Genomic DNA, 11,182 nt, shown 5'->3' with positions numbered 1-11,182 from the left:
TTCCACTACCATGAGAAGAAAGAGGAAAGTATACATTAGATTTATAAAGGTAAAAATAAAATAAGCCTCTGCTTACTTTATTCAGTAGTTCAAAAATAATCAAAATTTCTTAGCACTATATAAATTCTGCTTTGCATTTGTCGTTTAAGTCACCAACACAGAGTAGTTGATTTAGAGACTGATTTATAATCCCCAGCTTTCAAGGAAGGGATTACCCCTGACCACAATCTATAGGAATCTGTTTCTTCCAAGAAAAACAATGAGAGAAAAGTAGAGAAAGAGAGCACCGGAAATGATTAGGCTGCCCCCTACTACTCAATGTTTACTTCCATCCAGCGAGATTACCTTCCCCTCGTACTGTAAAGCACTAGAAAGCTTGTTGCTGGAGCCACTGTCAATTTTTCCAACCTCTTGGGAAAGTCATTTGACAGTGTAGATCAAGAAACATTAAAACGTTTATATCCTTTAACACAAGATGTTAGATACTGTGGATCGGCTCACTGGGCATAAATGCTAACGTCCGTCTTGTGTCTCAGAGCACTGTGCAAGGGAAATCCTGCATTGCCAGATGTCCTTGCGGCTCGGGTCCGAGGTATGAGTTAAGCTCTATCGCTCAGATGCCTGGATTCAGAACGGAGTTAAGAGAGCAGCAAGGCAGGATACACGGCACCCACTCTGCTGGCATAGCTCAGGCAGCAGGATTTTATTGCAAGCAGCTGCTTGGCTTGGGGGTTTCTGATTCTGGCAGAAGAAGTGGAATCCTGGGACTAGAAGTTGTTTCTGGAAGCCCCACTTACTTTTACACCCATTCCAACAATGTTGGAGACCACAGAATACATAATTAAGACCTTTTGCTTCAACCAGCTAGAGGAGTTCCTGTTATCTGCAACTGAATGCCAACCAGGCCAGGTGTCAGGGCCTCCAAGAGCACCCTTAAGCTTGATGCTTCCCTAAAAGGACCAAGAGGATCCAGAAGTTGTATTCACAGTTGCCATTTATTGCAGCAAAAAGGATAGAGTAAAATCTCCCAGGGAAAGGTACATGGGACAAAGTCTGGAGGAAGGCAGGCACGAGCCTCTCTGAGTCCTCTCCTCTCAGAGTCACACTGGATATGCTTAATTCATTCAGCAATGATGTGTGACAAGTGCAAAGTGTGGTCAACGAGGGAAGCTCCCCTGAGCCTGCTTGCCCAAGGTTTTTATGGGGGGTCAGTCACATAGACATACTGTGCCTCATGATGGACCTCAGTTACTGAAACCACACACCCACAGGGGAAAATCAGGTGTTTGCTGTAAATCACATTGTTAGTATAAACCATCTAGAAAAACAATTACCGCGTGGCTCAAGCCCCCAGACGTGCAAAACACTCATCAGTGAGAATACTCCAAGAGCTAAGTTCCCATGAGCCAGTCAGGGGCCAGTCACAAAAATGCCCCTTTCTTGGGAATGTGCCTTGTTTGAATGACCCAGAGCTGCTGAGTTAACCCTTTCCCACCCACCACAAACACCATATGGACATTTATAGTAAAGAATTACCCAAAATATGGAAGAAAGGAAAAAAAAATGAAGATAGTCATTGTAATTTAAAATGGCAAAAAGCCCGGGGCAGAGGGAGAGGTTTTGTGACTGAAGGTCTCAGGATAAGAAAACAGTTATTTCAGTTATGGTTCATCTGCTTAACTAAGTTTTAGGCAACCACTAAAACACCGTTATGAAGCAGTATCATTCATTTTACAAAGCATTATGATAAAATAATTATATATAATATGGAATGAAAATTCAGGGTATGAAAGTGTATACTCTAATTACAACTATGTAAAAACTAAGAAGATATCTACCTAAAAAGTAACAATTGGGTAATTTTTTTCTTATATTCTGTAACACGGCTCTACCTTTAAAATTTTTTTAAATTAATTCATTTTTAATACCTCAAGCAAACTAGTCACAGCTTTTTTTCAGTTGGATAAGCAGAGGTTTCTAAAGGCAATGGTAGAAAGATCTAGGAACAGCCAGGGGAGGAAATCAAAATGAAAGTCATATCCACACCATCACAGTCAATTTGGAGCTCGTAAAAAATTACATAGGTTAATTTCCAAGTATTAGTCAATGGAGCTTCTGTGTGGAAACCACGGTGTCACCAAACATGGCCCACAATGAACAGAAGCAGCTGGAACATTGGGTCTTCGTGGTAATCAATACAGGTATTGCAAATTGGCCTAAAATGGAAGTTGTCACTTGGTATGGTTTCCTTTTGATTTAAATTTGAATATTTGTCAACTTTAGCAATTTCCTCTCCTCCATGTAAGAAAGTCTTTAGTGTTTTCCATATAATACTTGTACAGCATGGTATATCTTCAAATTCCTTTTCAAATGCCAATTAAATCTCTAGTGGGTGGAAATTACTAACTTTATCAAAAGTAGGTTTAATTACATTTTTTGAGAATCTAGAAGTCTTAATAAAAATCAAATATCAATGAAATTTTAACTGGTGAGGTGTGTTTATTAAGGTTTTAAGTTATCTGAAATAAAAAAACTACAACTCCTTTCTCCAGAACCCAATGGTAATTATGAAAATGCCATTTTAAAGAAAGGTATGTCTTGATGAGTATGTATTTAGTTACCCTACTTTTATGCTTTAGGATTTAAAATTTCATCTATTCATTTTTTTCATTCAGTGAGCAAATATTTATTGAGTGTCTACTTATTCCAGGCATTCAACATACAGCAGTGAACAAAACACAGAGCCTACAACAAGAGTTGGGAGGGAAGACAGACAGACAACAAAGAAATTTAGTAATAAAGTATTTTACATAGTGATAAGTACTTACAGGGTGGAAGGATAGATAATGATAGAGTTGGGGTTCTATTTTTAAAAGAGGGCTCAGTGAAGCCCCTGGAACAGGTCACAGTTGAGCAGAAAGCAGACTGCAATGAGGGAATGGGCCAGGTAGCTATCTGTGAGAAGCACTCCATGCAAGAGGGAACTGGAGGGAGGGGTCAATGGCCCTGAGAAGGGACAGCACTTAATTTGTTTGAGAAACTATAAAGACTTCAGAGAGGTTAAAGAGTAAACCAAGATGTATTAGACTCTCGGCTGCCATGACAAAGTAATGCAGACCAGTGGCTGAAGAGAAATTTATTGTCTCACAGTTTTAGAGGCTCAATGTCTAAGACTGAGGTGTGGCAGGGTTGGTTTCTTCTGAGGCTTCTCTCCTTGGCATACAGATGGTCACCTTCTCCCTGTGTTTTCATCTGGCCTTTGCTCTGTATGTGGCTGTGTCCTTATTTCTTCTTATAAGGACATCCGTCACACCAGTCGTATTGAATCAGGGCCCATCCTATGACCTCATTTTAACATAATTCCCTCTATCTCCAAATACAGTCTCATTCTGAGGTACTGGGGGTTGGGATGTCAACACATGAATTTTAGAAGAACACAATTCAGCCCATAACATACGTGGTAGGAGATAAAAACTCAGAGAGGGGGCACTTGGGTAGCTCATTCAGTTGGGCGGCCAACTCTTGGTTTTGGCTCAGGTCATGATCTTGGGGTCCTGGGATTGAGCCCTGCATCAGACTCCGTGCTCGGAGGGGAGTCTGCTTGGCATTCTTTCTCCTTCACCCTCTGCCCCTCCCCCTGCTCACACTTTCTCTCTCTCTATGTAAAATAAATAAATAAATCTTAGGGGCGCCTGGGTAGCACAGCAGTTAAGCGTCTGCCTTCGGCTCAGGGCGTGATCCCGGCGTTCTGGGATCGAGCCCCACATCAGGCTCCTCCGCTATGAGCCTGCTTCTTCCTCTCCCACTCCCCCTGCTTGTGTTCCCTCTCTCGTTGGCTGTCTCTATCTCTGTCGAATAAATAAATAAAATCTTTAAAATAAATAAATAAATAAATAAATAAATAAATAAATAAATAAATAAATCTTAAAAAAAAAAAGTCAGAGAGATGGGAGGGTGAGGGGAGCAGACTAGGTAGGGTCTTGAGTTTGAATTATTCTGATGGGAATGGGAAGCCACTGGGGGGTTTTACTCAGGAGAACAGCATGAGCTGTTCTTGGTTTTCTAAAGGTCACTCTGACCCCAGCATGGAAAATGGATGGGAATGGAGCAAGGGTAGAAGCCAGGAGAGCACTTAGTAGTCTTGAGACAAGACCTTCTCTTTCGATTAGGACAGTCAAGAACGCACTCCCTGACGACGCAGCATTGAGGGGAGTAAAGGAATAAAGTAAAGGGAAATTCATGGAGGTACCTGAGGAAAGAGAAGCAAAACAATTTCTCAAATGAAATTGAATGTAAAGAGGCTACTTAATGAATTTAAGGTGAAATAAGTATTAGAGGACTCCTACTGTCACATGATTTGAATATGTAACCCATTTATTCATCTTATTAGCCTGACTTGGCTAATTTGCTTTTCTTTCCTATTCCTGCTTTCAGATTTTTTTATTCCCAGTTTATTTCACTAATTTTGCAAAATGTTTTGTGTCCTCTTTTATTTGGAATTTATAACTGAAATTGAAAATTTAAGTACTAACTTGAAATATGGTCATAATTTCAATAACACTTGGGATTGAAATAGCTAGATTATCCAGATACTGCAACCAAGTATTCATTAGAGTCGTTGAAAAAGCAACCCAAATTAGAACTTAATGAAGCTCTTGGGGTGCCTGGGTGGCACAGCGGTTAAGCGTCTGCCTTCGGCTCAGGGCATGATCCCAGCGTTATGGGATCAAGCCCCACATCAGGCTCCTCCGCTATGAGCCTGCTTCTTCCTCTCCCACTCCCCCTGCTTATGTTCCCTCTCTCGCTGTCTCTATCTCTGTTGAATACATAAATAAAATCTTTAAAAAAAAAAAAAGAACTTAATGAAGCTCTTAATAATTTTATGTGTAAGGAAGAAACTACATAAAGAGAAAGTAAAAACATTTCTTACTACACTTCAGACATATTGGAAACTGCTTTGAAAGTTCAGATCATTTGAGGCTCTTCATGCTTGTGGCATTTCAAGCGTCTGCCAACCTCAGCTTGCAGACCTGCTACAGGGTCTTCTTTTCCAAGACTCCTTGAGCCCCATCTGAATCCCATCTTGGGAAGGAAGTAGCAAAATAACAGGGGTCCTGAAATTCCCTAGACACCTAAACTTCCATCCTTCCAGCAACATAATACATGGAAAATTTTAAGAAAGGAGAGGAAGAAGGAAGGAGGGGTGGGAAGAAGAGACAGCAAACCTGCATACATTTTGACCTAGCAATTTTAGTTCTAAGAATTTACCATAAGGAAGTATTTTAAAGACCCTCATCACCACATATATTCATGAAAGAATGAAACAGCCCAGAGATCTAGTCATAACAACCTTCCTTCTAGTGCCCCACTTGGCCCTACTTCACTTGCCTAATTCCTACTCATCCTATAGGCTCAGCTTAAATTCCACTTTCTGACAAAAACACTGCCCTGACCCCCAAGATGAGATCAGGGCATTCTGCTAGTGACTCATATAGCACCCTCTTTGTCTTTGTAGCACTCACCACAATAGTAAGTAATTATTTGTGCAGTGCTTAATGTTTGCCAGTCCTCTTCTCTTCCCAGACCACAATCTCTGTGAGGACAGAAACTATGTCCATTTTCTTCACAGCTATATCCTTAGAGGGTATCACTGTTGGGCAGATAGCATGCTCTCAATAAATATGTATTGGGGGGCGCCTGGGTGGCTCAGGCAGTTAAGCGGCTGCCTTTGGCTCAGATCATGATCCCAGGGTCCTGGGATCGATCTCCATGTCAGGCTCCCTGCTCAGCCAGGAGTCTACTTCTCCCTCTCCCTCTGCCCCCAGCCTGTCCATCCCCCACTCATGCTCTCTTGCTCTCTCTCAAATAAATAAATAAAATCTTTAAAAAAAAGAAATAATATTAGATAAGTAAATAAATAAATAAATAAATGTGTTGGCATTGGATCCGCTTTAAATGGATACATTTTATGGTATGTGAATTACATCTCAATAAAGCTTTTTTAAAAAGATGTTACCATTAATACATTAATTAAGGGGTGCCTGGGTGACTCAGTTGGTTAAATGTCCAACTCTGATTTTGGCTCAGGTCATGATCTCAGGGTCATGAGATCGACTCCCATTGGGCTCTGTGCTCCATGGGGAGTCTGCCTGAGTTTCTCTCACTCTCTCTCCCTTTACTCCTCCATCCTGCATGCTCTCTCTCTCTAAAATAAATAAATAAATCTTTTTTAAAAAAATTAATTAATTAAACATACTAATGAAAATTGCCAGATAGTGTCATACAATGTAATTAGAAAAAAGTATTTGAGCTATATGTCTATTGACATGGAAAAATATTTTAAAAATATTATGCAAGAGTCTTATAAAATGGTTTATACAACATGATCTAATTGTTTTGCTTGACAAAGGATATACCCATACATGTCACTAATATTTATTGAATGTCCATATTTCTAGACACAGTTCTAAGGGTTTGTGATACCAGTGAATAAAGATCCCCATTATTGTGGAGCTTACATTCTAGCATGGGAGATTGGCCGTAAGTAATAAACATAAAAAATAAGAACATTTTACAGTACGTTAGAAGGTAAAAAGGGCCATGGGTAGGGGGTGCAAGGGTTTTGTAGATGAGAATATGAGAGTGCTGGGGAGAGGCATGCTGCAGTTGTTGTTTGTTTTTAACATTTATTTATTTGAGAGGGAGAGAGAGAGAATGCAAGTGGGAGGAGGGGCAGAGGGTGAGAGAGAATCCCAAGCAGACACCCTGCTGAGCAGAGCCCCACGCATGGCTCCTACTGTGAGATTGTTACCCCAGCCAAAACCAAGAGTTAATGCTCAACGGACTGTGCCACCTAGGCGCCCCCATGCTGCTTAATCCTTTGAGAAGGTGAACAAAGACTCAAGAAAGAGAATTAGCCAAGTGGGTATCTGACAGAACAGCAAGTCCCCAAAGCATGTTGTAGCCACCTCCTGCTCAAGGAACAGTGAGGACACTAGCATGGCTGCAGCAAAGCAAGCAAGAGGGAATGCGTTAGGAGAGGTGGGTGTGGCAGCAACAGTCCCTGTTGACCAGTGTCAGAACTTCATCTTTCACTCCGTGAGGGGTGGAGGCCATTGTGGGAATGTGACCAAAGAGAGAGATGATCTCCTGTTCCAGAGGGTGGCTCTGGCTGCTGAACTGGGGCAGGGGTGGGGAGTGGTGGTGGTGGTGGTGGGGGGGGAATAGTGAGGCTGTTTAAAGGTTAGCACAGTAATCCAGGCAATAGAGGACAGTGGCTCAGACCCAAGAAACAGCAGAATAGGTGGCTAGGAGAAGTTAGTGTCCAGATTTCCAAAGATAGAGCCAACAGGATTTCCTAATGGATTGAATGTGAGGTGTGAAGAGAGGAATCAAAAACCTAAGTTTGGGGTCTAAGCAACTGGGGGATGGAGTTGACAATAAGAAAAATGAAGGCAGCAGGTGAAGGCTGGTTTGAAAGAAAGAACTGGAATTTAGCTTTGGATGTGTTATTTTTGAGCCATTTACCACACCTGTGCTAGATCATTTTCAAATTATCATCACTGGCACCCTTGGCTAAAGTATCTGCCCAGAAGAGGCCAGGACTACATTTCCCAGAATCCCCTTCTCCATTAGTTAGCCAATGAGAGTGATGTTCTAAGTGGCTTTGGTTTGAGCTTTTTGAAAAATGCTCACCTGGGGATAGGTGCTTGTTATTCACAGTAGCTTCAGGGCTTAACTATTCCACAAAGGAGTAGGTGGGAGGATCCTGAAATCTGCCATAGCTTCCAGACCTGTGCTTGCTGCAGGCTGAAACACAAGTGACAATTTTTTGTCCTTTCTTCTAACCAATGGCCTTCTAACCATTGTTTGAACTTCCAATTCATAATCAGCATGCATAGTCTTCTGTTTCCTGACTGATAAAACATGCAAATGGAGATGTGCAGTGGGCACTTGGAAATGTCAGTCTGGAATTTGGTGGGGAATTTGGGGCTGGAGATGAGATTTGGAGGTCATCAGCAAATGACAGCATTTAAACCTTGAGCATGAATGATCACCAAATGTAGAGAGAGAAAAGGTCAAGAAGCAAGCCTGAAGCAAACCAACGTGCACAGGCTGCAGAAAAGAAGATGCCATGTTGGCTGAGGAGGAACCAATGAGGCAGAAACATCCAAGCCAGCCCGGCACCCCAGAAGCCAGAGGGGAAAGAGCAGCAAGGAGGAGAGAATGGCCGCCTATGCCAAGTGCTGCTGATCAGTCGATTAGCTGACGGCTGAGGATTGACCCACTGGATCACACACATGACAGGGGAGAATTGAAACCCACTGGATCACGTAGCGTGGAGGTCATTGGTGACCTGGACAAAGGCAGTTCTGTGAGGTGGAGGCAGTTCTTTAAGCCTGACTGGCATGGGTTTTAGAAAGAATGAGAGGAAAAGAATTGCACACAGCTGTGTTTAGTATAGAAAGCCTGGTGACTTACATGAAAATGTGGACAAGCAATATCTCTGGGTCATGTAATTACAGGTGAGGTTTTGTCCCTTGTATCTTTTTACTGATTAGCTGAAATGAACATGCACTCCTTCTCTAATAAGTAAAAATAAAATTATTATCAACAACTCTAAATGCTTCAGCTACCAACCTGCCGCAGCCTGGAGCTGACTCTGAGCTCCAAGGGGCTCAGGTCTAAGAAAAACAAATGGTAGACAGATACAAGTTCTTGGATGTCGGTCTCAGTTCCCAGACATTGCTCCACCTTCTCTTTCCCCCAACAACACCAAATGATACACACGCTGTCTGCTGTTCCCACACTTCAATTGCTGAGCATTTTCAAATTAAATAGTATCCTGACAACTTCAAAATTCTTTTCAATAATTAAAATAAACGTTTATGGAACACTTCCCATGTAGCAGGAACTTGCTAAACACTGCATTGAAAAAGATGAATGTGATTGCCAAGTGCGTAATTTACACTGGGAGCACTGTTTATGCAGGATAGCCAAAGACCCATCTAGCAGATACACCTGTCAACTCTACCGAGGAGAGAAGGGAAATATGAGAAATTTCAGGCACTGGAAGCCTGTAAGACCTAAAAAAGGTAAAAAAGAATCCTTGGGAAATCCAAATGTGACATTTTATAAGGAGTGTTAACCTGTTATTGGAATTAAAACGTTCAGAGATTTTTGTGAACTGCTTCGGAACAAAGGCTCTTTTCCTGATCTTCTGTACCCAGCACCTCTCCCTGTAGCGCATATGGTTAGCACTTAATTAACATTTATTGGACTAATTACACCACTTGCTCTCCTTTACTGAAATAGTCATAATGATTATCCCCTCTTTTTAGCAAATACAAAGTTAGGTTTAATGAGTGCGGACTAATTAACATACAAGTAAAGCTAGAAAATCTTCAAAGGTTTGGAGTACCCATGGGGGCATTTCTCTCCAGCCTCCAGATGATTTCTGTCATGGTAATGGTGATGTGCTCAATTCCTAGTCCCTGGGGTTGCAAAGTCCAGCTACAAAGAAGGGGGTCTTCAAAGTACAAAAGGGAAGAAAACAAGGATTAAAAAATGGATACAACAGTATAGCTGAGGTGAAAAGTCACAGTGTTAAATCTTGGTGAGTCTCCTAAGTACTGATAATAGACATGCAGTAAAAAATCTTATCAGGTTAATGATAATAATAATGAAGCTAAGTGCTTTTTACTAATTGAATGCTTTCACCTACTTTAATGCTCAAAACAACTGGAAGCAGAATTATTAGCCCTATTTTACAACTGAGAAAACTGAGTTTTCGGATGGCCTGAGCGATGAATGACCCCAAGGCTGGGCTCAGGGCCAGCCAGATGAATGGGGGCAGCTGCAGACTGGGTTCCCACAAGGCGACACAGAAGCATTACCAGTATGTTTGAGCAAGAGTGATCAGAGAAAGAAGGGGCAGAGGAATGCAAATTTGCAGGAGGTTTAGCAGCATTTAGGGACCTCTCACCCATTCTTGGCACACAATGGCTCAAGAGAAAGAAGCCAAAATCAAACTTAGACTTATCAAAGACTCAGAAATACACTGCTATGGATCTATTATCAGTGGTCATCAAGAAGGAAGAATCAACATGAAAGCCTTGTGGGTATGACAATGGTCAGAAAATTGTATTACATTCCTAGGCTGTAATGAAAAATGCCAAATTTATTTGAAATGTAAAATTGTATTACATTCCTAGGGTGTAATGAAAAATGCCAAATTTATTTGAAATGTAAAATGAAGTGACAAATCATGACCAGCAGGTGGCAGGCTTACCTCATGATGATTTCTTAAAAACCTTGCAGGATTACAGTAAACTTTTAAATCTAAGTAATATCATTACAAAAATTCCAATATATCTCATATATCTCATGAGATATATCATATAGCTCATATTTAGCAGGAATTAGGAATACAGCATTATTTAATCATACTATGTCCTGTAACTTCATGGCAAATGTTGACTAAATTTGTTTATTCAATTAACTGCAAGAACATAGGATAATACATGTAGGTATTAAGTGAATTCATCATCAAGACATTTCTGCATTGCAGACACAAAGTACAATGTCTAGACCATTCCAAATTATAATGGGGGAAATAATATATTTAAATATTGATTTCCCATTAAGATATTTAATATATTCTGTCTTCCTATGTGAGACTTGTATAATTTTATATTGCATACTCCTGTTTCACTTAATTTTTTAAAAAATGCTTAAAGTTTTCACTCATTCTACATTTAAAAGTATATTTCACATACTATTCAAAATTAAAATGGCAAACCCCATCAGATAACCATGTCAAATATATGTTTACTCTTAAAATATATGTTGAGTCTAGCAGAGTAAGATAACACATTTTGCTTTATTGAAAATAATATTTCTCTCTTTACCTTACTTACATTACGACAACTTCCAGCTTCACTAACCAAGGTAATAAATTAAGAATGCCATCCCCTAGCAGTTTCTTGGGCATTAAGAAGGAAAAGAGAAGGTTCCTGCCTTCGAGGAGCGTATAACCATATTACAGAGACAAGACCAATAGAATCTTATGTTTCTGGGAACCTTCTACAATTCCTAAATTCATGATTGCATATACATTCCCTTCGAAAGGCTTACATTATCAAAGCGCAACACAGCAGCTAGTTTGACTTTTGAGTAAGGA

Source organism: Ursus maritimus, unplaced genomic scaffold (genome assembly GCF_017311325.1).
Source record: "Ursus maritimus isolate PB19 unplaced genomic scaffold, ASM1731132v1 scaffold_11, whole genome shotgun sequence".
NCBI lineage: Eukaryota > Metazoa > Chordata > Mammalia > Carnivora > Ursidae > Ursus > Ursus maritimus.
This window is presented reverse-complemented; position numbering follows the sequence as displayed.